Below are 27,339 nucleotides of genomic sequence, written 5' to 3'. Positions count from 1 at the left end.
CTAATGCAAAGCCCCCCCCCCCCCTCCCCCAACGCTACCACTGTAGCGAATGGCTACAGATGTGTTGCAAGTGAAACGTGGTAGCGTTTGTGGCATGAGCGACAAGGCATCGCGGATCAGCCCCAATACAGCGAGCAATACGGGCGTTTGTCCGAATTATCTTGCTTGCTTAGACAATCATCATCTTGGGTTTCAATTACTCTATTATTTGTACTCTTAAACCCCATATCTTACTTTATGTGTGTAATTCTGCCAGATGAAGGATGGAGTTCAGGAAACGAATAATCGTAGGTAGTGGATCCCGATTATATCATAAATACAAAACATTAACAAGAAACATAAAACGCGAACAATAAATGTAAAATGCGAACAATAAATGTAAAATACGAACAAGAAATGTAAAATACGAACAAGAAATGTAAAATACGAACAAGAAATGTAAAATACTAACAAGAAATGTAAAACATCACATTAAAATTCATAACAAGCAGCAGCGGTCACTATACGGCACAATCACTGGGGCACACAGATAAATGTTCTCAAACTCCACAGGTGAGCACAGTAGGGTCACGAAGCGGCACTATACATAACCTGACAGTGGTGGCGATGTGGTGCGGTTTTTGAAGATAGCGCCGCCCGAGCAAAAAGAATCCGCGCCAGGACCAAAGCTGCGTAGAGCAGAACCTGGAAGAGCTCCGGTCGTCGCTACCTGCTGTCTGCCCTCCTGCGACCCCTCGGCACGCTCACCTCAGCTGGCGCGAACCACCGCGATGACAGGTGGATAGCCAAACAAGCTAGGGGCTGATAGCTGGCTCGTCGCTGATCCACGCAGTTTATTGCAGACGCGTTGCAAGCAACATGTGTCGGTCTATAGTAATGGTCATAGGATATCAGATCCCTACAAGGTCCTCAGCAGCACAAAATGACATTACATGTTAGATCAGGCGAAGATCCGTACGGGCGTTAACGTCGGCAGCAAACAAGGGATGAAAATGAGGTGTGGGTCTAAGGGCGAGAATGGCGTGCCACTACACCACATCTCAAATAGATCTGTACATGAAGGGATATTTCACACTAGCATAAACGGAAGGGAATAGTGCGGGACCCCTGGCCACAGATGCACATGATTGATACATAACAACAATACTACTACTACTAATGATAATAGTAATAACAGCAGCAATAATAGTAATAGTAATATTGATAATAAAAATAACAGCAACAAAAATAGTAATAATAAAAATTATAATAATAACAACAACATACAAGAAAGAGAAAGAGATCCGAGTTACCAACAATAGCGGGCAACATATATAGAGGCTACCTACCTTAGGAGATTCTTGGCACCGGAGCCTAAGAGATTGGCGTGCTAGTGAATGCACACCGGAGACTGCAACAAAAGCATCTCCCGCTGGCCCGTAAGGGGATCAAACCCTCGACATCCGCGTTATTAGCACGACGCTCTAACCAACTGAGCTAACAGGCCGATATAATTTTAATATATTTTTCTTAAATCTTTCAAGTACTGTTTCTCTGTCTGTCTACTAATTTCACTCTCTCTGTATATATATATATATATATATATATATATATATATGTGTGTGTGTATATATATCCATATCATACATACGTATATATATATATATAACATACATATATATATATATTTATATATACATATATATATATATATATGTTGTTGGTTGACTTCCTCGAGAGCAAGAAAAGTTATATCTGCTTATTATGACTGCATTTTGAAGTAACTGTCAAAAAAAAAAAAAAATAATAATATTAATAAAATAAATACTCGATATCCACCTTACAGACCCGATTTAGCCCTATCCGAATTATTTTTATTTCCAAACTTTAAAAAATAATTGAAAGGTACTAATTTTCCATCGTATGAAGTTATAAAAAGAGCTGCTTTGAAGGAGATATGTATATATATACATATATGTATGTATATATATGGATCTCTCTCTCTATGTATATGTGTATATATATAGAGAGAGAGATTGGTTGACAGACAAACAGTACATGAAAGATTTACTCACAAGATATGGGCCTGTTAGCTCAGTTGGTTAGAGCGCCGTGCTAATAACGCGGATGTCGAGGGTTCGATCCCCTTACGGGCCAGCGGGAAATGCTTTTGTTGCAGTCTTCGGTGTGCATTCACCAGCACGCCAGTTTCTTAGGCTCCGGTGCCAAGAATCTCCCAAGGTAGGTAGCCTCTATAAATGTTGCCCGCTACAGTTGGTACCTCTACTCTCTCCTTCCTTTTATGTTGTTGTTATTATTTATTATTATTATTATTATTATTGTTATTATGATTGTTATTACTATTATCATTATCATTATATTATTATGGTAATTATCTATATTATCATTGATAATATCATTATCATCATCATTAATAATAATAATAATAATAATTGTTATTATTGTTATCATAAGCATATCAATATGACACAGTGGCCACTGTCTCATGGGATGCAGAGGGGATTTTTCAGGTTGACTTCCTCGAGAGCAAGAAAACAATTGCATATGCTTATTATGAATGCGTATATATATGTGTGTATACGTGTATATATATATATATATATATATATATACGTATATATATTATATATAATAATGTGTATATATATAAATATATATCTGTATAAAAGAATGTATATATGTAAATATGTATGTATGTATGTATACATACATAAATATATAAATACACACACACACACACATATATATATATATATATAAGTGTATATATAGAGAGATTGATAGGTAGATATAGATAGAAATAGATGATGGTGATAACGATGCTAATAATGATAAAGTTATAATAATGATAATAATAACATCAACAACAACAACATACAAGAAAGAGGGAGAGATCAGAGTTACCAACTGTAGCGGGCAACATATATAGAGGCTACCTTGGGAGATTCTTGGCACAGGAGCATAAGAAACGGGCGTGCTGGTGAATGCATACCGGAGACTGCAGCAAAAGCATCTCCCGCTGGCCCGTAAGGGGATCGAACCCTCGACATCCGCGTTATTAGCACGGCGCTCTAACTAACTGAGCTAACAGGCCGATATGTATATGGTAAGCTTTTAAGTACTGTTTTTCTGTCTGTCTGTCTGTCTACCAGTCTGTCTGTTTCTCACTATATCCACATACATACATGGATGTACATACATACATTATTGAATTATTATATGTGTATATATACATATTTACACGCATATATGCAGATATACATGTAGTGTATATATACACTATATATGTAAGTATATATGTGTGTGTGTGTGGTGTGTATACACGTATATATATACGTATATATACATATATACTTATATATAAATAGCGTTACACAAATATATATATACACACTATATGTATAAATGTATATATATATGTATGTATGTATACACACGCATATACATATATAAATGTAAGTGTATTTAAATATATATACATATATCTATAAATATACATATAGTAGTAATTATAATAAATTATTACCATAATAATATAATGATGATGATGGTAATGATGATAATTATAATAAGTAATAACAATAATAATACGAGGGGCTTCAACAAGTTCGTGGAAAAAGGACAGGATGAAAAAACGGGTTCAGTTTATTTTTGTGTTTATTTTTCAGCTTATGCTCCATTAAGGTCAATACACTTGTACAAACGTTGATACCTCTTTTTACATAAACCGATGGAAAATTGGTACCTCTCAATTTGATTTATTTATTTATTTTTTAAGTTTGGAAACAAAAAAGTCGGATGGGGCTAAATCGGGTCTTTACGGTGCATGTCGGACGATTTCACATCGAAATTCACGTAGCACAGATGTCTGCTGAGCGCCGTGAGTGGGTTCATTGCCGTGGTGGAAGAGAACGCGTTGTTGCAGCTTTCCAAGGCGTTTTTCTGATTTTTTGACAGTTTCTCAAAACGCATTCATAATAATCAGGTATAATTTTTTTATTACTCTCGAGGAAGTCAACCAGCAAAATCCCCTCTGCATCCCAAAAGACAGTGGCCATGACCTTTCCTCTAGAATGCTCAGGTTTTGCTTTGACTGGTCCACTTCCACACCCGGGCAGCCACTGCACTGATTGAATTTTTTCTCTCGGGGTCTTACTGGCAGAGCAATGTTTGATCCCCTTTCACAATTCTCTGCAGAGTCCTCATCCCATTTGTTCAAAATTTCTATTGAAAGATCTAGCCTTGTTTGCTGCTGATATGGGCGCAACAGCCTTGGGATACATCGAGCAGAATGCTTGCTTAGCCCCACACTCTCCATCAGAATTGTGTGTGCAGAACCCACAGGTATGTTGATGGTATCTGCTACTGATTCAATGGTTATTCATCTATCCTTCTCAGCCATGTCGCGAACAGCATCAATGTTTTCCTCACAAACTGACGTTGATGGCCTGCCACTGCGGGGCTCATCTTCAATTTCGTTCCACTTTAGAACCGACTTATCAATTTGTAAGTTGTTGATTTATATTGGGCATTGTGACCATAACCTTGATTCGATGATTTGCCTACTATCCTAACCGAGTTTCACCATGAATTTAATGTTTGTCCTGGCCTCGATTTTGTTAGATCCTAATTGCTTGAATGCTACTTGACTTCCAACTGGCGGTGATGAGTTATTACCTGCATTTAATAACATAAATTAGTAATAACAATAACAATAATTATAACAACGTACAAGAAAGAGGGAGAGATCAGAGTTACCAACTGTAGCGGGCAACATATATAGAGGCTACCTTGGGAGATTCTTGGCAAGAAACTGGCGTGCTGGGGAATGCACACCGGAGACTGCAGCAAAAGCATCTCCCGCTGGCCCGTAAGGGGATCGAACCCTCGACATCCGCGTTATTAGCACGGCGCTCTAACCAACTGAGCTAACAGGCCGATATGTATTTATTAAAGCTTTCAAGTACTGTTTCTTTGTCTATCTCTCTATCTACCAATCTCTCTCTCTCTCTCTTTCTCTCTCTATATATATATATATATATCCATATATACATACGTACATATATATAGATACATACATATTTATAAATATACGGTATATATATATATATATATATATATATATATATATATATGTTTACGGATATATACATAAATATACTTATATACATATAGTGTGTGTGTGCGTGTGTATACACGTGTATTTGTATATATATATATATATATATATATATATATGTGCATACTTACATATATACATATATATATACTTATATATAGTGTATATATATAAATATATATACACTATATAAATATATATATACAATATAAATATATATATACACTATATAAATATATATATATACAATATTAATGTATATATGTTTTTGCATGCACACACACACACACACATTTATATAGTGTACTTATATACACTATATATATATGCACATACATATATATATATGTATATATAATGTGTACATATATAAATATATATACATATATATAAATATTTTCATATATATAGGTAGAGAGAAATTGATAGATATTGCTAAAAATAAATTATGTTAATGACGATGCTAATAATAATGATAAAGTAATAATAATGTTATTTATCAAAATGATAAAATAATTATGGGAACAACAATAATAAGGTTAATTATTATGATGATGATGATGATAATAATTTGAATATTAATAATTATATAAACAATCACTATTATAATATAATAATGATGATGGTGATGATCATAATAAGTGTAATAACATACTAATACGAGGGGCTTCAAAAAGTACGTATAAAAGGACAGTATGAAAAAGGGTCATGTGATTTGAACCGCGTTAGAGCAGCTCTTTTTATATCTTCAGCCGATGGAAAATTGGTACCTTTCTTTGATTTATTTTAAGTTTAGAAACAAAAAACAAGTCGGATGGGGCTAAATCGGGTCTGTAACGTATATACCTATATACATACATATGTATACATAAATATACATATATACATAAAGTGTATATATATGTATATATATACAGTATATATATATCTGTGTGTGTGTGTATACACGTATATATATGTATATATGTATACAAACACACACGCACACACACACACACATATATATATATATATATATATGTTTATATATACATATATATGTGTATATATGTATGTATATATACACATATTTACATATACATGCACACTCTCTCTCTCTCTATATATATATGTGCATGCGTGTGTGTTTGTGTATGTACACACACACAAACATATATACACATATGTTGTTGGTTGACTTCCTCGAGAGCAAAAAAATAGTTATATCTGCTTATTATGACTGCGTTTTGAAGTAACTGTCAAAAAAATATTAATAATTAAATAAAATAAATACTCGATATCCACCTTACAGACCCGATTTAGTCCTATCCGACTTATATTTGTTTCAAAACTTTAAACACTAATAGAAAGGTACCAATTTTCCATCGTTTGAAGTTGTAAAAAGAGCTGCTTTGACATGGTTTAAATCACATGACTCAGTTTTACTCAGACGGGCTTAAAATCTGGTATCAACATTTTCATAAGTGTATTGACCTTAATGGAACATATGCTGGATAATAAACTGAAGCCGTTTTTTCATACTGTCCTTTTTCCACGAACTTTTTGAAGCCCCCTCGTATTATTATTGTTATTATTTATTGTTATTATCATTATCATCACCATTATTATGATATTATTATGGTAATTATTTATATTATCCTCAATGTTATCATTATTACCATATATATAATAATGTGTATATATAAATATATCTATATGTATAAAAGAATGTATATATGTATGTATGTATGTATACACATATAAATGTATGTATATATAAATATATAAATACACACACACATATATGTAAGTGTATATATATAGAGAGAGATTGATAGATAGATTTAGAAAGAAATAGATGATTGTGATGGTGATGCTAATAATGATAAAGTTATAATAATGATAATGATAACAGCATCAACAACAACATACAAGAAAGAGGGAGAGATCAGAGTTACCAACTGTAGCGGGCAACATATATAGAGGCTACCTTGGGAGATTCTTGGCACCGGAGCATAAGAAACGGGCGTGCTGGTGAATGCATACCGGAGACTGCAGCAAAAGCATCTCCCGCTGGCCCGTAAGGGGATCGAACCCTCGACATCCGCGTTATTAGCACGGCGCTCTAACCAACTGAGCTAACAGGCCGATATGTATATGGTAAGCTTTTAAGTACTGTTTTTCTGTCTGTCTGTCTGTCTACCAGTCTGTCTGTTTCTCACTATATCCACATACATACATGGATGTACATACATACATTATTGAATTATTATATGTGTATATATACATATTTACACGCATATATGCAGATATACATGTAGTGTATATATACACTATATATGTAAGTATATATGTGTGTGTGTGTGGTGTGTATACACGTATATATATACGTATATATACATATATACTTATATATAAATAGCGTTACACAAATATATATATACACACTATATGTATAAATGTATATATATATGTATGTATGTATACACACGCATATACATATATAAATGTAATTGTATTTAAATATATATACATATATCTATAAATATACATATAGTAGTAATTATAATAAATTATTACCATAATAATATAATGATGATGATGGTAATGATGATAATTATAATAAGTAATAACAATAATAATACGAGGGGCTTCAACAAGTTCGTGGAAAAAGGACAGGATGAAAAAACGGGTTCAGTTTATTTTTGTGTTTATTTTTCAGCTTATGCTCCATTAAGGTCAATACACTTGTACAAACGTTGATACCTCTTTTTACATAAACCGATGGAAAATTGGTACCTCTCAATTTGATTTATTTATTTATTTTTTAAGTTTGGAAACAAAAAAGTCGGATGGGGCTAAATCGGGTCTTTACGGTGCATGTCGGACGATTTCACATCGAAATTCACGTAGCACAGATGTCTGCTGAGCGCCGTGAGTGGGTTCATTGCCGTGGTGGAAGAGAACGCGTTGATGCAGCTTTCCAAGGCGTTTTTCTGATTTTTTGACATTTTCTCAAAACGCATTCATAATAATCAGGTATAATTTTTTTATTACTCTCGAGGAAGTCAACCAGCAAAATCCCCTCTGCATCCCAAAAGACAGTGGCCATGACCTTTCCTCTAGAATGCTCAGGTTTTGCTTTGACTGGTCCACTTCCACACCCGGGCAGCCACTGCACTGATTGAATTTTTTCTCTCGGGGTCTTACTGGCAGAGCAATGTTTGATCCCCTGTCACAATTCTCTGCAGAGTCCTCATCCCATTTGTTCAAAATTTCTATTGAAAGATCTAGCCTTGTTTGCTGCTGATCTGGGCGCAACAGCCTTGGGATACATCGAGCAGAATGCTTGCTTAGCCCCAAACTCTCCATCAGAATTGTGTGTGCAGAACCCACAGGTATGTTGATGGTATCTGCTACTGATTCAATGGTTATTCATCTATCCTTCTCAGCCATGTCGCGAACAGCATCAATGTTTTCCTCACAAACTGACGTTGATGGCCTGCCACTGCGGGGCTCATCTTCAATTTCGTTCCACTTTAGAACCGACTTATCAATTTGTAAGTTGTTGATTTATATTGGGCATTGTGACCATAACCTTGATTTGATGATTTGCCTACTATCCTAACCAAGTTTCACCATGAATTTAATGTTTGTCCTGGCCTCGATTTTGTTAGATCCTAATTGCTTGAATGCTACTTGACTTCCAACTGGCGGTGATGAGTTATTACCTGCATTTAATAACATAAATTAGTAATAACAATAACAATAATTATAACAACGTACAAGAAAGAGGGAGAGATCAGAGTTACCAACTGTAGCGGGCAACATATATAGAGGCTACCTTGGGAGATTCTTGGCAAGAAACTGGCGTGCTGGGGAATGCACACCGGAGACTGCAGCAAAAGCATCTCCCGCTGGCCCGTAAGGGGATCGAACCCTCGACATCCGCGTTATTAGCACGGCGCTCTAACCAACTGAGCTAACAGGCCGATATGTATTTATTAAAGCTTTCAAGTACTGTTTCTTTGTCTATCTCTCTATCTACCAATCTCTCTCTCTCTCTCTTTCTCTCTCTATATATATATATCCATATATACATACGTACATATATATAGATACATACATATTTATAAATATACGGTATATATATATATATATATATATATATATATATATGTTTATGGATATATACATAAATATACTTATATACATATAGTGTGTGTGTGCGTGTGTATACACGTGTATTTGTATATATATATATATATATATATATATATGTGCATACTTACATATATACATATATATATACTTATATATAGTGTATATATATAAATATATATACACTATATAAATATATATATACAATATAAATATATATATACACTATATAAATATATATATATACAATATTAATGTATATATGTTTTTGCATGCACACACACACACACATTTATATAGTGTACTTATATACACTATATATATATGCATATACATATATATATATGTATATATAATGTGTACATATATAAATATATATACATATATATCAATATTTTCATATATATAGGTAGAGAGAAATTGATAGATATTGCTAAAAATAAATTATGTTAATGACGATGCTAATAATAATGATAAAGTAATAATAATGTTATTTATCAAAATTATAAAATAATTATGGGAACAACAATAATAAGGTTAATTATTATGATGATGATGATGATAATAATGTGAATATTAATAATTATATAAACAATCACTATTATAATATAATAATGATGATGGTGATGATCATAATAAGTGTAATAACATACTAATACGAGGGGCTTCAAAAAGTACGTATAAAAGGACAGTATGAAAAAGGGTCATGTGATTTGAACCGCGTTAGAGCAGCTCTTTTTATATCTTCAGCCGATGGAAAATTGGTACCTTTCAATGATTTATTTAAGTTTAGAAACAAAAAACAAGTCGGATGGGGCTAAATCGGGTCTGTAACGTATATACCTATATACATACATATGTATACATAAATATACATATATACATAAAGTGTATATATATGTATATATATACAGTATATATATATATCTGTGTGTGTGTGTATACACGTATATATATGTATATATGTATACAAACACACACGCACACACACACACACATATATATATATATATATATATGTTTATATATACATATATATGTTTATATATACATATATATGTATATATATGTATGTATATATACACATATTTACATATACATGCACACACTCTCTCTCTCTCTCTATAAATATATGTGCATGCGTGTGTGTGTGTGTATGTACACACACACAAACATATATACACATATGTTGTTGGTTGACTTCCTCGAGAGCAAAAAAATAGTTATATCTGCTTATTATGACTGCGTTTTGAAGTAACTGTCAAAAAAATAATAATAATTAAATAAAATAAATACTCGATATCCACCTTACAGACCCGATTTAGTCCTATCCGACTTATATTTGTTTCCAAACTTTAAACACTAATAGAAAGGTACCAATTTTCCATCGTTTGAAGTTGTAAAAAGAGCTGCTTTGAAATGGTTCCAATCACATGACTCTCAGTTTTACTCAGACGGGCTTAAAATCCGGTATCAACCTTTTCACAAGTGTATTGACCTTAATGGAACATATGCTGGATAATAATATGAAGCCGTTTTTTCATACTGTACTTTTTCCACGAACTTTTTGAAGCCCCCCTGTATTATTATTATTACTCATTGTTGTTATTATCATCATCATCATCATTATAATATTATTATGGTAATTATTTATATTATCCTCAATGTAATCATTATTACCATCATCTTCATAATTTTAATAAACATAATTATCAATATTATTATTATTATCATAATTATCTTATCATTATGATAAATAATATTATTTTTATCATAATAATTATCATTATGAGAATCGTCATCACCATCATCAATTTTTATATATATCTGTTTATCAATCTCTTTCTCTCTATATATATACATTTAAATATATATGAATATATATTTATATATATACTCATTTATATTTATGTGTGTGTGTGCGTGTGCATGTGCGTGTGTGTGTGTGTGTGTGTACATATACACATGCCCGCACACATTCATATAGTATATATATATTATGCGTATATATGTCAGGGAAGGAAAACCCTAATTCTAAACCTCCGCTGCCTTGCGGCTATATCCAGTCATGGAAAAGGCTTCAGGAGTAAACTTCGAGGTTAAATCCGGAGCCGGAGTCCCTAAGGCAGTTCATCGTTGTGTTCAACCTCGTTCTGGCAACTCCTGCGACGGCGCTGGAACCAAACGTATTGGCCCTTGCCTTTCCATTGGACCCTTTCAGCGACGAGGAGAGGGGGGACCTACTGTATTGGTAACAGTTTGTCCTCCATATTAGCTTACCCAGGCTTTGCGTACTGGAGAGGATACTCCAGCCTTCGTTTCACAGCGTCGACACAACACGGGAAGCAACAGTTTACCGGTGATAAGTCTCCTGCTTGATTGGCGTAGAGCTAGACGCCAGGGGTTGCTTCTGACGGTGGGAGAGGCCATCGCACCTCACTGGGCAGCTACCGCCCGCCTTAAGCTGGGCAGCCCCCAGCCAATAAGGTGCTGCCCCGCCACGGTCCGCTAACCTCACGAGGTGCGTGGGGTTTAGGGTGAAAACCGACAAGCGGATCGACAGCAAGTGCACCAGGCAAGGAAAAGAAGAAAACTTTTGCCCTAAAGTTGGGCACATGGAACATCAGAACGATGACACCAGGTTTCTCTGATGACCTGCAAGAAGTGAGTGATGCCCGCAAGACAGCAGTCATCGACTTGGAATTGAGTAGACTACAGTTGGACATTGTTGCTCTCCAAGAGACCAGGCTCCCAGGATCAGAGTCAGTGAGGGAGAAAGATTTCTCTTTCTTCTGGTAGGGCAAACCAGCAGATGAGTTGAGGAAACATGGCGTGGGCTTGGCGGTCAGGAACAGCCTGCTGAGATCTATCATCCCACCTACAGAGGGCACAGAACGTATCCAGTCTCTTCAGCTCAACACTACTGCGGGTCTAGTCAGCCTCATCTGTGCTTACGCACCAACTCTGACATCCTCGGCAGAAGCTAAGGACAAATTCTACGATGACTTTAACTCCGCCATCGCAAGCGTCCCTGGAAAAGAGTCACTGTACATCCTTGGCGATTTCAATGCCAGAGAAGGTGCTGACCACAACTCCTGGCCTACCTGTTTGGGTCAGTTCAGCACAGGAAGGACGAACGAAAATGGATAATGCCAGCTGGAATTCTGCTGACACCATGGTCTTTGCATTAGTAACACATTTTTCAAAACTCCAACACAGAGTCTCCTGGAGACATCCCAGATCCAAGCACTGGCACCAGCTCGACCTGATTCTCACCAGGCGCACAGACTTGTCCAGTGTCAAACTCACCCGCAGCTATCAGAGTGCCCATTGCGACACCGACCACTCCTTGGTCTGCAGCAAAGTGAAACTGCGAGCGAAGAAAGTCCATTGCTCAAGTAAGGAGGGCAGACCTCGCATCGACACCGGCAAGACACGCGACCAGGGGAAAGTGAAGGAATTTGCACAGGCACTAAAGGGCTCTCTTCCAGGCCCTTCAGGCGCCAGCACAGGCGAAAGATGGGAACACTCCACTTTTGGCAAGAAGACCAGTTAGTCATTAGACTGGTTCGAAGTTCACTCTGGGGTAATGCTACTAGTCATTGAGGAGAAGAGAAAAGCCCTGGCAGCATACAAAGCCTGCCCTAGCAAATGGAACTTGCAAGTACTCCGGACTGCCCGCAGCAAAGTTCAAAAGAGTGCCAGACGATGCGCCAACGAATACTGGTTCTAGCTCTGCTCCCAGATACAGACTGTAGCAGACACAGGCAACATCAAGGGGATGTATGACGGCATCAAACAGGCAATGGGCCCAACCCAGAAGAAAATTGCCCCCCTAAAGTCTGCAGCGGGCGAGGTAATCCAAGACCGGACACAGTAGATGGAGCGCTGGGTAGAGCACTACTTCAAATTGTATGCCAGGGAGAACACAGTCACAGAAGCGGCCATGAATGCCATGGAGTGCCTTCCTGTGCTGGAGGAGCTTGATAGTGAACCAACCCTGGAGGAACTGGACAAAACCCTGGACTTGCACCTGGCAAAGCACCCGGGAAAGACGGCATTCCTGCCGAGATCTTGAAGTGCTGCAAAGAGACCATCCTCAGCGAGCTGCATGAAATCCTCTGCTTGCGCTGGAGAGGTGATGTGCCGCAAGAGATGAGATATGCCAACATCATCACTCTCTACAAAAACAAAGGAGACAGGAGTGACTGTGATAATTTCCGTGGCATCTCTCTCCTCGTCATCGTTGGGAAGCTTTTTGCTCAAGTCGCACTGAAGAGGCTCCAAGTTCTTGCGGAGTCTACCCAGAATCCAAGTGCGGTTTTCGAGCCAAGAGTTCAACCATCGACATGGTCTTCTTCATCAGGCAGCTCCAAGAGAAATGCAGGGAACAAAGGCAACCACTCTTCATAGCCTTCATAGACCTCACAAAGGCCTTTGACCTTGTGAGCCAGGATGGCCTTTTCAAGATTCTGCCCAAGATTAGATGTCCACCCAGACTCCTCAGCATCATTCAATCTTTTCATGATGACATGAAGGGCACCGTTGTATATGATGGGTCAACATCAGATGCCTTTAACATCCGAAGCGGAGTAAAACAGGGCCGTGTCTTTGCACCCACCCTATTTGGAATCTTTTTTACTGTCCTGCTGAAGCATGCCTTCGGATCTGCCACAGAAGGCATCTATCTCCGAACTAGGTCTGATGGTAAGCTCTTCAACCTCAAAGACCAAAGTCCAGCTGAAATGCCTGTGTGACTTCCTCTTTGCAGATGATGCAGCAGTCACTGCCCACTCAGCCGAAGACCTCCAGCAGCTCATGACCCGTTTCAGCAGGGTCTGCCAAGACTTCGGACTCATCATCAATCTGAAAAAAAAACACAAGTCATGGGACAGGAACTGGTCTCACCACCCTGCATTGTGATCTGTGATCACATACTAGAGGTTGTCCATGACGTAATGTACCTTCTACAATCTCAGACTCCTTCTCACGTGACACAGAGCTCAGCAAGCGCATTGGAAAGGCAGCTACCACCATGGCCAGGCTGACAAAGAGTATGGTCCAACGGCAAGCTACCTGAACACACCAAGATCAATGTCTACAAAGCCTGTGTTGGCAGCACTCTCCTGTACGGCAGTGAGTCCTGGACCCTGGGGGCCCGCCAAGAACAAAAGCTCAACACGTTCCACATGCGTTCCACATCACGTGGATGGACAAGGTGACCAACAACGCAGTCCTGGAGAGGGCCGGAATCCCCAGCATGTTCACCCTCCTGAAACAGAGGCGCATGCGCTGGCTCGGCCACGTAGTGAGAATGGATGATGGCAGGAACCCAAAGGACCTCCTCTATGGAGAAATCATTCAAGGAAAACGGCCCAGAAGCAGACCCCAGCTGCGCTACAAAGACGTCTGCAAGCGTGATTTGAAGGCTCTGAACATGGATGGGAACAACTGGGAAACGGTCGCCCTGGACAGATCAGCATGGAGGCAAAGCGTACAGATGGGCCTGTCAGGCTTTGAAAAATCGCTTGCCCAGCAGTCTGAGCAAAGTGAAGCAAGCGGAAAGCTCATAGTCAGACGGACAGACCAACATCAGTCTTCAGCTGTACTCAGTGCGGAAAGGACTGCCACTCCCGCATTGGCCTGCTCAGCCATACCCGACGCTGTACCAGAAACACCGTCCAGCGCGCAAATCCATAGTCTCTCGAGACTGACGGATCCCTACTACTATATGTGTGTGTATATACACACATGCCCGCACACATTTATATAGTATGTATATATACTATACGTATATATGTATATATGTGTGTATATACACATGCCCGCACACATTTATATATTGTATATATATATAGATATGTTCATATACTATGCGTATATATGTATATATGTGTATATATATACATATATATGTATGCATATATATGGATCTCTCTCTGTATATATATATATATATATATATAGAGAGAGAGAGAGAGAGAGAGAGAGAGAGATTGGTTGACAGTACAAGAAAGATTTAATCACAAGAAATGGGCCTGTTAGCTCAGTTGGTTAGAGCGCACCGGAGACTGCAGCAAAAGCATCTCCCGCTGGCCCGTAAGGGGATCGAACCCTCGACATCCGCGTTATTAGCACGGCGCTCTAACCAACTGAGCAAACAGGCCCATATGTATGTGGTAAGCTTTTAAGTACTGTTTCTCTGTCTTTCTGTCTGTCTGTCTACCAGTCTCTCTGTCTGTCTGTCTCTTACGATATCCATATAAATAAGTGCATGTACATACATACATTTATGCATTATTTTATGTGTATATATACATATTTATATAAGCAGATATACATGTAGTGTGTATATATACACTATATATGTATGTGTATATATATGAGTGTGTGTGGTGTATATACACGTGTATATGTATATATATATATATATATATATATATATATATATATACATGTATACATATATATTTATATATAAATAGCGTTACACATAAATAAATATATATATATATATATACACACCATATGCATAAATGTATATATATATGTATATATGTATGTATGAATGTATATACACACACATATATATAAATGTAAGTATATTTAAATATATATACATATATATAAATATGCATATAATAGTAATAATAATATTTTTTTACCATAATAATATAGTGATGATGATGGCAATGATGATTATAACAAGTAATAACAATAATAATACGAGAGGACTTTAAAAAGTTTGTACAGTATGAAAAAAACGGTTTCAGTTTATTTTTGTGTTTATTTTTCAGCATATGCTCCATTAAGGTCAATACACTTGTACAAACGTTGATCCCAGCCATTAAGTTAAACTGAGGGTTATGTGATTTGAACCATTTCCACACCCGGGCAGCTACGGCATTGATTGAATTTTTCTCTCGGGATCGTACTGGTAGAGCCATGTTTGATCCCCTGTCACAATTCTCTGCAGAAAAGCTTCATAGTCCTCATCCCACTTGTTCAAAATTTTCATTGAAAGGTCTTGTTTGCTGCTGATCTGGGCGCAACAGCCTTGGGATACATCGAGCGGAAAACTTGCTTAGCCCCAAACTCTCCATTAGAATTGTGTGTGCAGAGTCCACAGATATGTTGATTGTATCTGCTACTGATTCCATGGTTATTCATCTATCCTTTTCAATCATGTCGCGAACGGCATCAATGTTTTCCTCACAAACTGACGTTGATGGCCTGCCACTGCGGGGCTCATCTTCAATTTCGTTCCACTTTTGAACCGACTTATCCATTTGTAGGTTGTTGATTTCTTTGGGGCATTGTCACAATAAACTTGTTCCAGAGCATCAGTGATTTGCCTACTCTCCCAACCGAGTTTCACCATGAATTTAATGTTTGTCCTGGCCTCGATTTTGGTGGATCCTAATTGCTTGAATGGTACTTGACTTCCAACTGGCGGCTCCGAGTTATTACCTGCATTTAATAACATAAATTAGTAATAACAATAACAATAATTATAACATAACGTACAAGAAAGAGGGAGAGATCAGAGTTACCAACTATAGCGGGCAACATATATAGAGGCTACCTTGGGAGATTCTTGGCAAGAAACTGGCGTGCTGGGGAATGCACACCGGAGACTGCATCAAAAGCATCTCCCGCTGGCCCGTAAGGGGATCGAACCCTCGACATCCGCGTTATTAGCACGGCGCTCTAACCAACTGAGCTAACAGGCCGATATGTATGTGGTAAAGTTTCAAGTACTGTTTCTCTGTCTGTCTGTCTGTCTCTCACTATATCCATATACATACGTGCATGTATTGTACATACATATATGCATTATTATATGTGTATATATACATATTTACACGCATATATGCAGATGTACATAACAAAAATTAGTTATAACAATAACAATAATTATAACATAACGTTCAAGAAAGAGGGAGAGATCAGAGTTACCAACTGTAGCGGGCAACATAAATAGAGGCTACCTTGGGAGATTCTTGGCACCGGAGGCTAAGTAACTGGCGTGCTGGTGAATGCTTACTGGTGAATCGACATCCGCTTATTAGCACGGCGCTCTAACCAACTGAGCTAACAGGCCAATAACTATTATATAAATCTTTCTAGTACTGTTTCTCTGTCTGTCTGATTTTCTACAAATCCCCCTCTCTCTCTCTCTTTATATATATATATATATACATACATAATATCCATATACATACATTCGTACATATAAATACATACATACATAATTATATATACACATAAATACATATATACTTATAATGTATATATACATATATATACGTGTATACATATACATATATATATATATGTATTCACACACACATATATATATATATATATACATGTATTCACGTATATATATATATATATATATACTTATGTATATATATACTTAAACATACAATAGCGTGTATATATATAAATATATACATACATACTATATGTATAAAGGTTTATATTTGGTATGTACACACACACACACATATATATATACATATAAATATTTATATACATATATATAGATGTATATATATACAGTAGAGAGAGAGATGCTAATAATAATAAGGATAAAGTAATAATAATATAATTTATCATAATAATAATATAATTATGATAACAAAGCAGCTCTTTTTACATCTACAACCAATGGAAATTTAGTTCCTTACAATTATTTTTTAAAGTTTGGAAACAAAAAAGTCGGATGGGGCTGAATCGGGTCTGTACGGTGAATGTCGGACGATTTCACAGCGAAATTCACGTAGCACAGCTGTTGTCTGCCGAGCGCCGCGAACAGGTGCATTGTCGTGGTGGAAGAGAATGCGTTGATGCAGTTTTCCAGGGCGTTTTTCAAATTTTTTTGACAGTTTTTTTTTTGTTTTTTTTCAAAATGCACTCATAATTAGCAGATGCAAATGTTCTCTTGCTCTCGAGGAAGTCAATCGGCAAAATGCCCTCCGCATCCCAGAAGACAGTGGTCATGACCTTTCCTCTAGAACGCTCAGATTTTGCTTTGACAACAAAACAACAATAACAACAACAACAAAAACAACATACATTAAAAAGGGAGAGATAAGAGTTACCAACTATAGTGGGCAACATATATTGAGGCTACCTACCTTTGGAGATTCTTGGCACCGGAGCCTAAGAAACTGGCGTGCTGGTGAATGCACACCGGAGACTGCAGCAAAAGCATCTCCCGCTGGCCCGTAAGGGGATCGAACCCTCGACATCCGCGTTATTAGCACGGCGCTCTAACCAACTGAGCTAACAGGCCGATATCCTTTCAATAAATCTTTCAAGTACTGTTTCTCTGTCTGTCTGTCTGTACCAATCTCTCTCTCATTATAAATAAATATATATATATCCATAAACATACATACATACATATATGTACACACACACACACATATATATACATACATATAATGTTTATATATATTTATTTATTTATATATATACATATATACTTTATATATCTATATGTGTGTAGGCGTGTGTGTGTGTATCCACATATATACATATATATACATACATAAACATATATGAATGTATATATATATTAATATACATATATCGAGAGAGAGAGAGAGAGAGAGAGAGAGATTATTAATAGGATGATGAGGATAATAACGATAATAATAATAATATAGATAATTACCATAATAATATAATAATGATGATAATAATAATACTAATAACAATAATAATAATAACAATGTAAGGAACCTCTCACTCTGCAACCCTTCCCGCGAGCTTCCTACAATGTCTCCCGCGGATTTATCGCTCGAAGTCGCGTCGTCGGTCGTGCGCGGTTTTATGTCTGTGTTGTCTTTTTTCTGTGTGTTTTGGCTGTCTTTTTTTTTCTTTTCTTTTTTTGGCTTTTGTTTTAGTCTGCCTGATAGTCGTTTTCTTTGTTTCTTTATGTATCCTTTCGTTTATACTGTGTTGTCTTTTACCAGTTCTTATGGATTATTTTATTGAGTTCTTATTCACTGTTTTAAGCTATTTCTCTTTTAACTTTTTATCATAAGTTGTTTAGCTTGCTCGCTGACTCATCATGGAGTGCAAGTATCTTTTCAAATGTATTAATAGTCACCTAAATTATTTTTATTTTATCTTATTTGTATGTTTTTTTCTCTTTGTTTCTGTTATGACATCCTTCCTGGTATTTTTAAATTGCAATCTGGTTTTATTTAACAATATTATTTTACATGACTGTTGACGTCACAGAGTGTATATATATGGTTTAGTTTACCGCCAAATACAGTCTATAGCAGTCAGTGTGTATTATTGCCCCTCCTTTTGACCCGAGAACACCGGATACCATATCCACAACTACACAAAGAAAAGTTGCCTGAGAGCCTGATATTGTTTTCAAATTTTACTAGAAGCTGGACGTGACTCTGTTTCTATAAGAAAGATACAATTAGTGATGCCTTGCTATCTTATTACAATGGTTTTACTTTATTTTATTTTTTCATCACTGTCCCCTCAGTGTGCTTTTGCTTACTCTTTGCTTTTGCATTTTTTTTTTGTTTTTTTTTTTTTGTTTACTTTCCTTTGAGATGCACCTTCAGTGTTTTAGAAACTTTTTTTTTTTTTTTTTTTTTTTTTTTTATTAGTTAAAGGCCTTTTGCCTAAGGACCATCTACGACCCATTTTTTTTTTTGCAGCAGTTAACGTAAGACTTTAGCTTAGCACTTTATTTTGTAATTGCGTTTATTTGTTCAAGGCAGTTTAAATTTAACTACAGGGCCCTTTTTGTTTTTCTGTATCATTTTCCTTGGTTTTATATAGTAGAATTTTCATGTGTTTTTAATCGATATCTACTTCGTATGAACAATAAGGAGATCCACACTGGAACTTGCCCCTAAGTATTTCTAATGCAAAGCCCCCCCCCCCCTCCCCCAACGCTACCACTGTAGCGAATGGCTACAGATGTGTTGCAAGTGAAACGTAGTAGCGTTTGTGGCATGAGCGACAAGGCATCGCGGATCAGCCCCAATACAGCGAGCAATACGGGCGTTTGTCCGAATTATCTTGCTTGCTTAGACAATCATCATCTTGGGTTTCAATTACTCTATTATTTGTACTCTTAAACCCCATATCTTACTTTATGTGTGTAATTCTGCCAGATGAAGGATGGAGTTAAGGAAACGAATAATCGTAGGTAGTGGATCCCGATTATATCATAAATACAAAACATTAACAAGAAACATAAAACGCGAACAATAAATGTAAAATGCGAACAATAAATGTAAAATACGAACAAGAAATGTAAAATACGAACAAGAAATGAAAAATACGAACAAGAAATGTAAAATACTAACAAGAAATGTAAAACATCACATTAAAATTCACAACAAGCAGCAGCGGTCACTATACGGCACAATCACTGGGGCACACAGATAAATGTTCTCAAACTCCACAGGTGAGCACAGTAGGGTCACGAAGCGGCACTATACATAACCTGACAGTGGTGGCGATGTGGTGCGGTTTTTGGAGATAGCGCCGCCATAGCAAAAAGAATCCGCGCCAGGACGAAAGCTGCGTGGAGCAGAACCTGGAAGAGCTCCGGTCGTCGCTACCTGCTGTCTGCCTTCCTGCGACCCCCCGGCACGCTCACCTCAGCTGGCGCGAACCACCGCGACGACAGGGGGATAGCCAAACAAGCTGGGGGCTGATAGCTGGCTCGTCGCTGATCCACGCAGTTTGTTGCAGACGCGTTGCAAGCAAGAACATGTGTCGGTTTATAGTAAGGTCATAGGATATCAGATTCCTACAAGGTCCTCAGTAGCACAAAATGACATTACATGTTAGATCAGGCGAAGATCCGTACGGGCGTTAACGTCGGCAGCAATTAAGGGATGAAAATGAGGTGTGGGTCTAAGGGCGAGAATGGCGTGCCACTACACCACATCTCAAATAGATCTGTACATGAAGGGATATTTCACACTAGCATAAACGGAAGGGAACAGTGCGGGACCCCTGGCCACAGATGCACATGATTGATACATAACAACAATACTACTACTAATAATGATAATAGTAATAACAGCAGCAATAATAGTAATAGTAATATTGATAATAAAAATAACAGCAACAATAATAGTAATAATAAAAATTATAATAATAACAACAACATACAAGACAGAGAAAGGGATCCGAGTTACCAACAATAGCGGGCAACATATATAGAGGCTACCTACCTTGGAAGATTCTTGGCACCGGAGCCTAAGAAATTGGCGTGCTAGTGAATGCACACCGGAGACTGCAACAAAAGCATCTCTCGCTGGCCCGTAAGGGGATCGAACCCTCGACATCCGCGTTATTAGCACGGCGCTCTAACCAACTGAGCTAACAGGCCGATATAATTTTAATATATATTTCTTAAATCTTTCAAGTACTGTTTCTCTGTCTGTCTACTAATTACACTCTCTCTCTTTATATATATATATATATATATATATATATATATATATATATGTGTGTATATATATCCATATCATACATACGTACATATATATATATATATATATATATATATATATATATATATACATAACATACATATATATATATATTTATATATACATATACCCCCCAATCCTTTTGGGGTATATGTATATATAAATATAGGAGACGCTTAGGAGACGAAGACTGAGACCCAATGATGGGGAACTCCTCAACCTTGGGACTCAACCATCGACTCAACTAATTTTGCATAGTCTTTTTTCCCACTCATACTTTTCATTTCAGTTTCTTCACCAATCCCTTCTACTATCCACCTCCTAAGGTGTGAGAGCCGTGCTGAAAGGATGAAAGGCTGACTTTATGTCAGTCCTGAACGGCCTGAGGGAACCATGGGCACGGTATTCCCCTGCCATACCTGGCCCTTACCCCTCAAGGTGACCCTGTGGGGTGGACAATTTTTTTTCCCCAACATACTCCAGGCTTATCATGGCCAATAATGAAGACATAACCCCAATCTTAGGGGCAATAAGGCTTGCCCCTTTATCAAATAGCCCCAATCCTAGCTCTCCTTTGACCACGGCTCCTAACACTGCAACAACTCCCCCATCATCAATACATACTAGTACAGTATCAACCCTAATCAACAACCAACACCCAGGAGACATTTCTACTCTCCCAACATGCTCAACTTCAACACCTTTACTCCCACAACCTTCTTCATCAACCATCCCATCCTGCCAGACATTGCCGTTCCACAGCCAGATGCCCGCTATGTGCCCAACCTGGCCATACTCGATCAAATTGCTCTGCACAATCACGCACATGTGCAAACTGTGGCGGCCCCCATAATGTATTTTATAGAGGCTGCCCCACCTACAAATTTGAGTCTGAGGTAGCAACTCTCAGATTCAGACTTGGACTCACTCGACGTGAAGCCAGACAGGAAGCACGTCGACAAGGCTTTTCTCTTACCCCCTACTCCAGTAATGTCGCTCACTCTGCCAATCCCCCTACCTCCCAAACTCCTACACCCTCTCCTAAACCCAACCCCCCTCCATCTAACTTCCCCTCTTCTACCTCCTACCTTCCCCAGTCAATTTTTTTTGCCATCCTAAACCCAGACACTCCAATCTCTACCCAATCAAATTCTTTTGCTATCCTAAATCCAGACACCCCAATCTCTACTACAGCCCCAACACCTTCCCCTCTCCCTCCCCGCACTACCCGCAGCAGAAAGAATAAACGTTCCACCCCCTCTTCCCCTACCTCACAATCACCTCCACCTTCCTTTGCCCCTATTCAGACACCAGACTTCTCTTCCCCCCCTCACAAGAAAACCTTTATCTCACAAAACTCCCCAACCAATTCCACTACAGAAACTCTTGAAGATATCCAGAACTACATAATCGAGTCCCAAACTAATACTCATCCACCTTCAAATTCTACACCTCTCGCTCCCTCCACACTCAAAGTGACTGCCGATATCCATCCTCCTCCTACTCATATTCTCCCTACACCCAATCCTCCTACCCCATCCCAACAAAACCCATTCCCCCTGACTCCAGCCCCACCTATATTAACCCTCCCACTATCCCCTCTATCCCTTCCACTCCCTCCTGGATACACATGTGAAACCCTCATGTCACAAGTACCCTCTTCCCCAGAACCTCTATCTCCCGACACCCCTCCTGATACATCACCACCTCCCCAACCTCATTCTTTATCACACCCTCTAGCACCTTCCCCTTCAAATTCTCCAACACGCACTGCAATCTTTGCCAGTAAATCAACGAAAGTATAACTATCCTTCATTGAAACATTCGCGGTTTCCGAATGTTCCTCTTTCAGTCCCACATATTCTATTGTCATGCCCACGTCCTCCCTACATAGACATCCCAACTTATCAGACATCCTTACAGAATCTCACACTTTCTGATTTCACAACCTGTTTTCCTTCCTCAAACGCATATATATCCTTCACTTGATCTAACCCTTTACATTACCTCATCTGACCCTAACCCATTAACTCACCAATTCCTTAACCCAGCTTTAACAACTAATCACTAACCCAACCATCCTTCACAAACATTAACTATAGTGCTATATGACCTTAGATGTCTATCACATTTATTGCTTTTAACCATTAACCATTAACCATTATATACAGACACACACACACATATATATATATATATATATATATATATATATATGATGTTGGTTGACTTCCTCGAGAGCAAGAAAAGTTATGTCTGCTTATTATGACTGCATTTTGAAGTAACTGTCAAAAAAATAATAATATTAATAAAATAAATACTCGATATCCACCTTACAGACCCAATTTAGCCCTATCCAAACTTTAAAAAATAATTGAAAGGTACCAATTTTCCATCGTATGAAGTTATAAAAAGAGCTGTTTTGAAGGAGATATGTATATATATATATACATATATGTATGCATATATATGGATCTCTCTCTCTATATATATGTGCATATATATATATAGAGAGAGAGATTGGTTGACAGACAAACAGTACATGAAAGATTTACTCACAAGATATGGGCCTGTTAGCTCAGTTGGTTAGAGCGCCGTGCTAATAACGCGGATGTCGAGGGTTCGATCCCCTTAAGGGCCAGCGGGAGATGCTTTTGCTGCAGTCTCCGGTGTGCATTCACCAGCACGCCAATTTCTTAGGCTCCGGTGCCAAGAATCTCCCAAGGTAGGTAGCCTCTATATATGTTGCCCGCTACAGGTGGTAATAATCATCATCATTACCATCATCATCATTACATTATTATGGTTATAATTTATTATTATTACTATTATATGTACATTTATAGATATATGTATATATATTTAAATATACTTACATTTATATATGTGTGTACATACATACATATATACATATATACTCATTTATACATATAGTGTATATATATGTGTGTGCGTAACGCTATTTATATATAAGCATATATGAATATATATGAATACGTGTATACACACCACACACACATATATATACACACAACTGACGTTGATGGCCTGCCACTGTGGGGCTCATCTTCAATTTCGTTCCACTTTAGAACCGACTTATCAATTTGTAAGTTGTTGATTTATATTGGGCATTGTCACCATAAACTTGATTTGATGATATACCTACTATCCTAACCGAGTTTCACCATGAATTTAATGTTTGTCCTGGCCTCGATTTTGGTGGATCCTAATTGCTTGAATGGTACTTGACTTCCAACTGGCGGTGATGAGTTATTACCTGCATTTAATAACATAAATTAGTAATAACAATAACAATAATTATAACATAACGACAAGAAAGAGGGAGATATCAGAGTTACCAACTGTAGCGGGCAACATATATAGAGGCTACCTTGGGAGATTCTTGGCAAGAAACTGGCGTGCTGGGGAATGCACACCGGAGACTGCAGCAAAAGCATCTCCCGCTGGCCCGTAAGGGGATCGAACCCTCGACATCCGCGTTATTAGCACGGCGCTCTAACCAACTGAGCTAACAGGCCGATATGTGTTTATTAAAGCTTTCAAGTACTGTTTCTCTGTCTATCTCTCTATCTACCAATCTCTCTCTACTTCTCTCTCTCTATATATATATATATCCATATATATACATACGTACATATATATAGATACATATATATATATATATGTTTATGTATATATACATAAATATACTTATATACATATAGTGTGTTTGTGTGTGTATACACGGTTATATGTATATATATATATATATATATATATATGTGCATACTTACATATATAAATATATATATATATACTTATATATATAGTGGATATATATCAATATATATACACTATATAAATATATATATATATACAATATAAATATATATACACTATATAAATATATATATACAATATTATCGTATATATGTTTATGGATGCACTCACACACACACACACACACACATTTATATAGTGTACTTATATACACTATATATATATGCATATACATATATATATATGTATATATAATGTGTACATATATAAATATATATACATATATATATATATATATATATATATATATCTATATATAAATATTTTCATACATATATAGGTAGAGATAAATTTATAGACATTGCTAAAAATAAATTATGTTAATGACGATGCTAATAATAATGATAAAGTATTAATAATGTTATTTATCAAAATGATAAAATAATTATGGGAACAATAATAATAAAAAAAATATTATTATGATGATGATGATGATAATGTGAATATTAATAATGATATAAACAATCACCATTATAATATAATAATGATGATGGTGATGATCATAATAAGTGTAATAACATACTAATACGAGGGGCTTCAAAAAGTACGTGGAAAAGGCCAGTATGAAAAAGGGTCATGTGATTTGAACCGCGTTAGAGCAGCTCTTTTTATATCTTCAGCCGATGGAAAATTGGTACCTTTCAATGATTTATTTAAGTTTAGAAACAAAAAACAAGTCGGATGGGGCTAAATCGGGTCTGTAACGTATATACCTATATACATACATATGTATACATAAATATACATATATACATAAAGTGTATATATATGTATATATATACAGTATATATATCTGTGTGTGTGTGTATACACGTATATATATGTATATATGTATACAAACACACACGCACACACACACATATATATATATGTTTATATATACATATATATGTATATATATGTATGTATATATACACATATTTACATATACATGCACACTCTCTCTCTCTCTATATATATATATGTGCATGCGTGTGTGTGTGTGTATGTACACACACACAAACATATATACACATATGTTGTTGGTTGACTTCCTCGAGAGCAAAAAAATAGTTATATCTGCTTATTATGACTGCGTTTTGAAGTAACTGTCAAAAAAATAATAATAATTAAATAAAATAAATACTCGATATCCACCTTACAGACCCGATCTAGTCCTATCCGACTTATATTTGTTTCCAAACTTTAAACACTAATAGAAAGGTACCAATTTTCCATCGTTTGAAGTTGTAAAAAGAGCTGCTTTGACATGGTTCCAATCACATGACTCTCAGTTTTACTCAGACGGGCTTAAAATCCGGTATCAACATTTTCACAAGTGTATTGACCTTAATGGAACATATGCTGGAAAATAAACTGAAGCCGTTTTTTCATAGTCCTTTTTCCACGAACTTTTTGAAGCCCCATCGTATTATTATTGTTATTACTCATTGTTGTTATTATCATCATCACCATCATCATTATAATATTATTATGGTAATTATTTATATTATCCTCAATGTCATCATTATTACCATCATCCTCATAATTTTAATAATAATAATTATCAATATTATTATTATTGTTATCATAATTACCCTATCGTTATGATAAATAATATTATTACTTTATCATAATAATTATTATTATTAGCATCGTCATCACCATCATCATTTTTTATCTATATCTGTCTATAAATCTCTCTCTATATATACATTTAAATATATATGAATATATATATATTTATGTATATACTCATTT

The 27,339-nt window shown here is 36.6% G+C and overlaps 12 non-coding genes across 12 annotated transcripts; 2 read left to right on the top strand and 10 right to left on the bottom strand.

The window, feature by feature from the left end:
• Positions 1-1,412: 1,412 nt before the first annotated feature.
• On the bottom strand, positions 1,413-1,486 carry Trnai-aau. The gene has a single exon. It is a non-coding gene; the product is annotated as a tRNA-Ile (tRNA).
• Positions 1,487-2,062: 576 nt separating this feature from the next.
• On the top strand, positions 2,063-2,136 carry Trnai-aau. Its single transcript has one exon. It is a non-coding gene; the product is annotated as a tRNA-Ile (tRNA).
• An 884-nt stretch (positions 2,137-3,020) lies between these two features.
• Trnai-aau lies at positions 3,021-3,094 on the bottom strand. Its single transcript has one exon. It is a non-coding gene; the product is annotated as a tRNA-Ile (tRNA).
• Positions 3,095-4,864: 1,770 nt separating this feature from the next.
• Positions 4,865-4,938, bottom strand: Trnai-aau. Its single transcript has one exon. It is a non-coding gene; the product is annotated as a tRNA-Ile (tRNA).
• Positions 4,939-7,172: 2,234 nt separating this feature from the next.
• Trnai-aau lies at positions 7,173-7,246 on the bottom strand. The gene has a single exon. It is a non-coding gene; the product is annotated as a tRNA-Ile (tRNA).
• A 1,770-nt stretch (positions 7,247-9,016) lies between these two features.
• Trnai-aau lies at positions 9,017-9,090 on the bottom strand. Its single transcript has one exon. It is a non-coding gene; the product is annotated as a tRNA-Ile (tRNA).
• A 6,262-nt stretch (positions 9,091-15,352) lies between these two features.
• Trnai-aau lies at positions 15,353-15,426 on the bottom strand. Its single transcript has one exon. It is a non-coding gene; the product is annotated as a tRNA-Ile (tRNA).
• A 1,492-nt stretch (positions 15,427-16,918) lies between these two features.
• Positions 16,919-16,992, bottom strand: Trnai-aau. Its single transcript has one exon. It is a non-coding gene; the product is annotated as a tRNA-Ile (tRNA).
• Positions 16,993-18,489: 1,497 nt separating this feature from the next.
• Positions 18,490-18,563, bottom strand: Trnai-aau. The gene has a single exon. It is a non-coding gene; the product is annotated as a tRNA-Ile (tRNA).
• Positions 18,564-21,582: 3,019 nt separating this feature from the next.
• On the bottom strand, positions 21,583-21,656 carry Trnai-aau. The gene has a single exon. It is a non-coding gene; the product is annotated as a tRNA-Ile (tRNA).
• Positions 21,657-24,326: 2,670 nt separating this feature from the next.
• Positions 24,327-24,400, top strand: Trnai-aau. The gene has a single exon. It is a non-coding gene; the product is annotated as a tRNA-Ile (tRNA).
• An 824-nt stretch (positions 24,401-25,224) lies between these two features.
• On the bottom strand, positions 25,225-25,298 carry Trnai-aau. The gene has a single exon. It is a non-coding gene; the product is annotated as a tRNA-Ile (tRNA).
• Positions 25,299-27,339: the final 2,041 nt, after the last annotated feature.

Source organism: Penaeus chinensis, chromosome 31, assembly GCF_019202785.1.
Source record: "Penaeus chinensis breed Huanghai No. 1 chromosome 31, ASM1920278v2, whole genome shotgun sequence".
Classification (NCBI taxonomy): Eukaryota; Metazoa; Arthropoda; class Malacostraca; order Decapoda; family Penaeidae; genus Penaeus; species Penaeus chinensis.
Note: the sequence above shows the minus strand (reverse complement) of the source record. Positions and strands in the feature narration are given on the sequence as shown.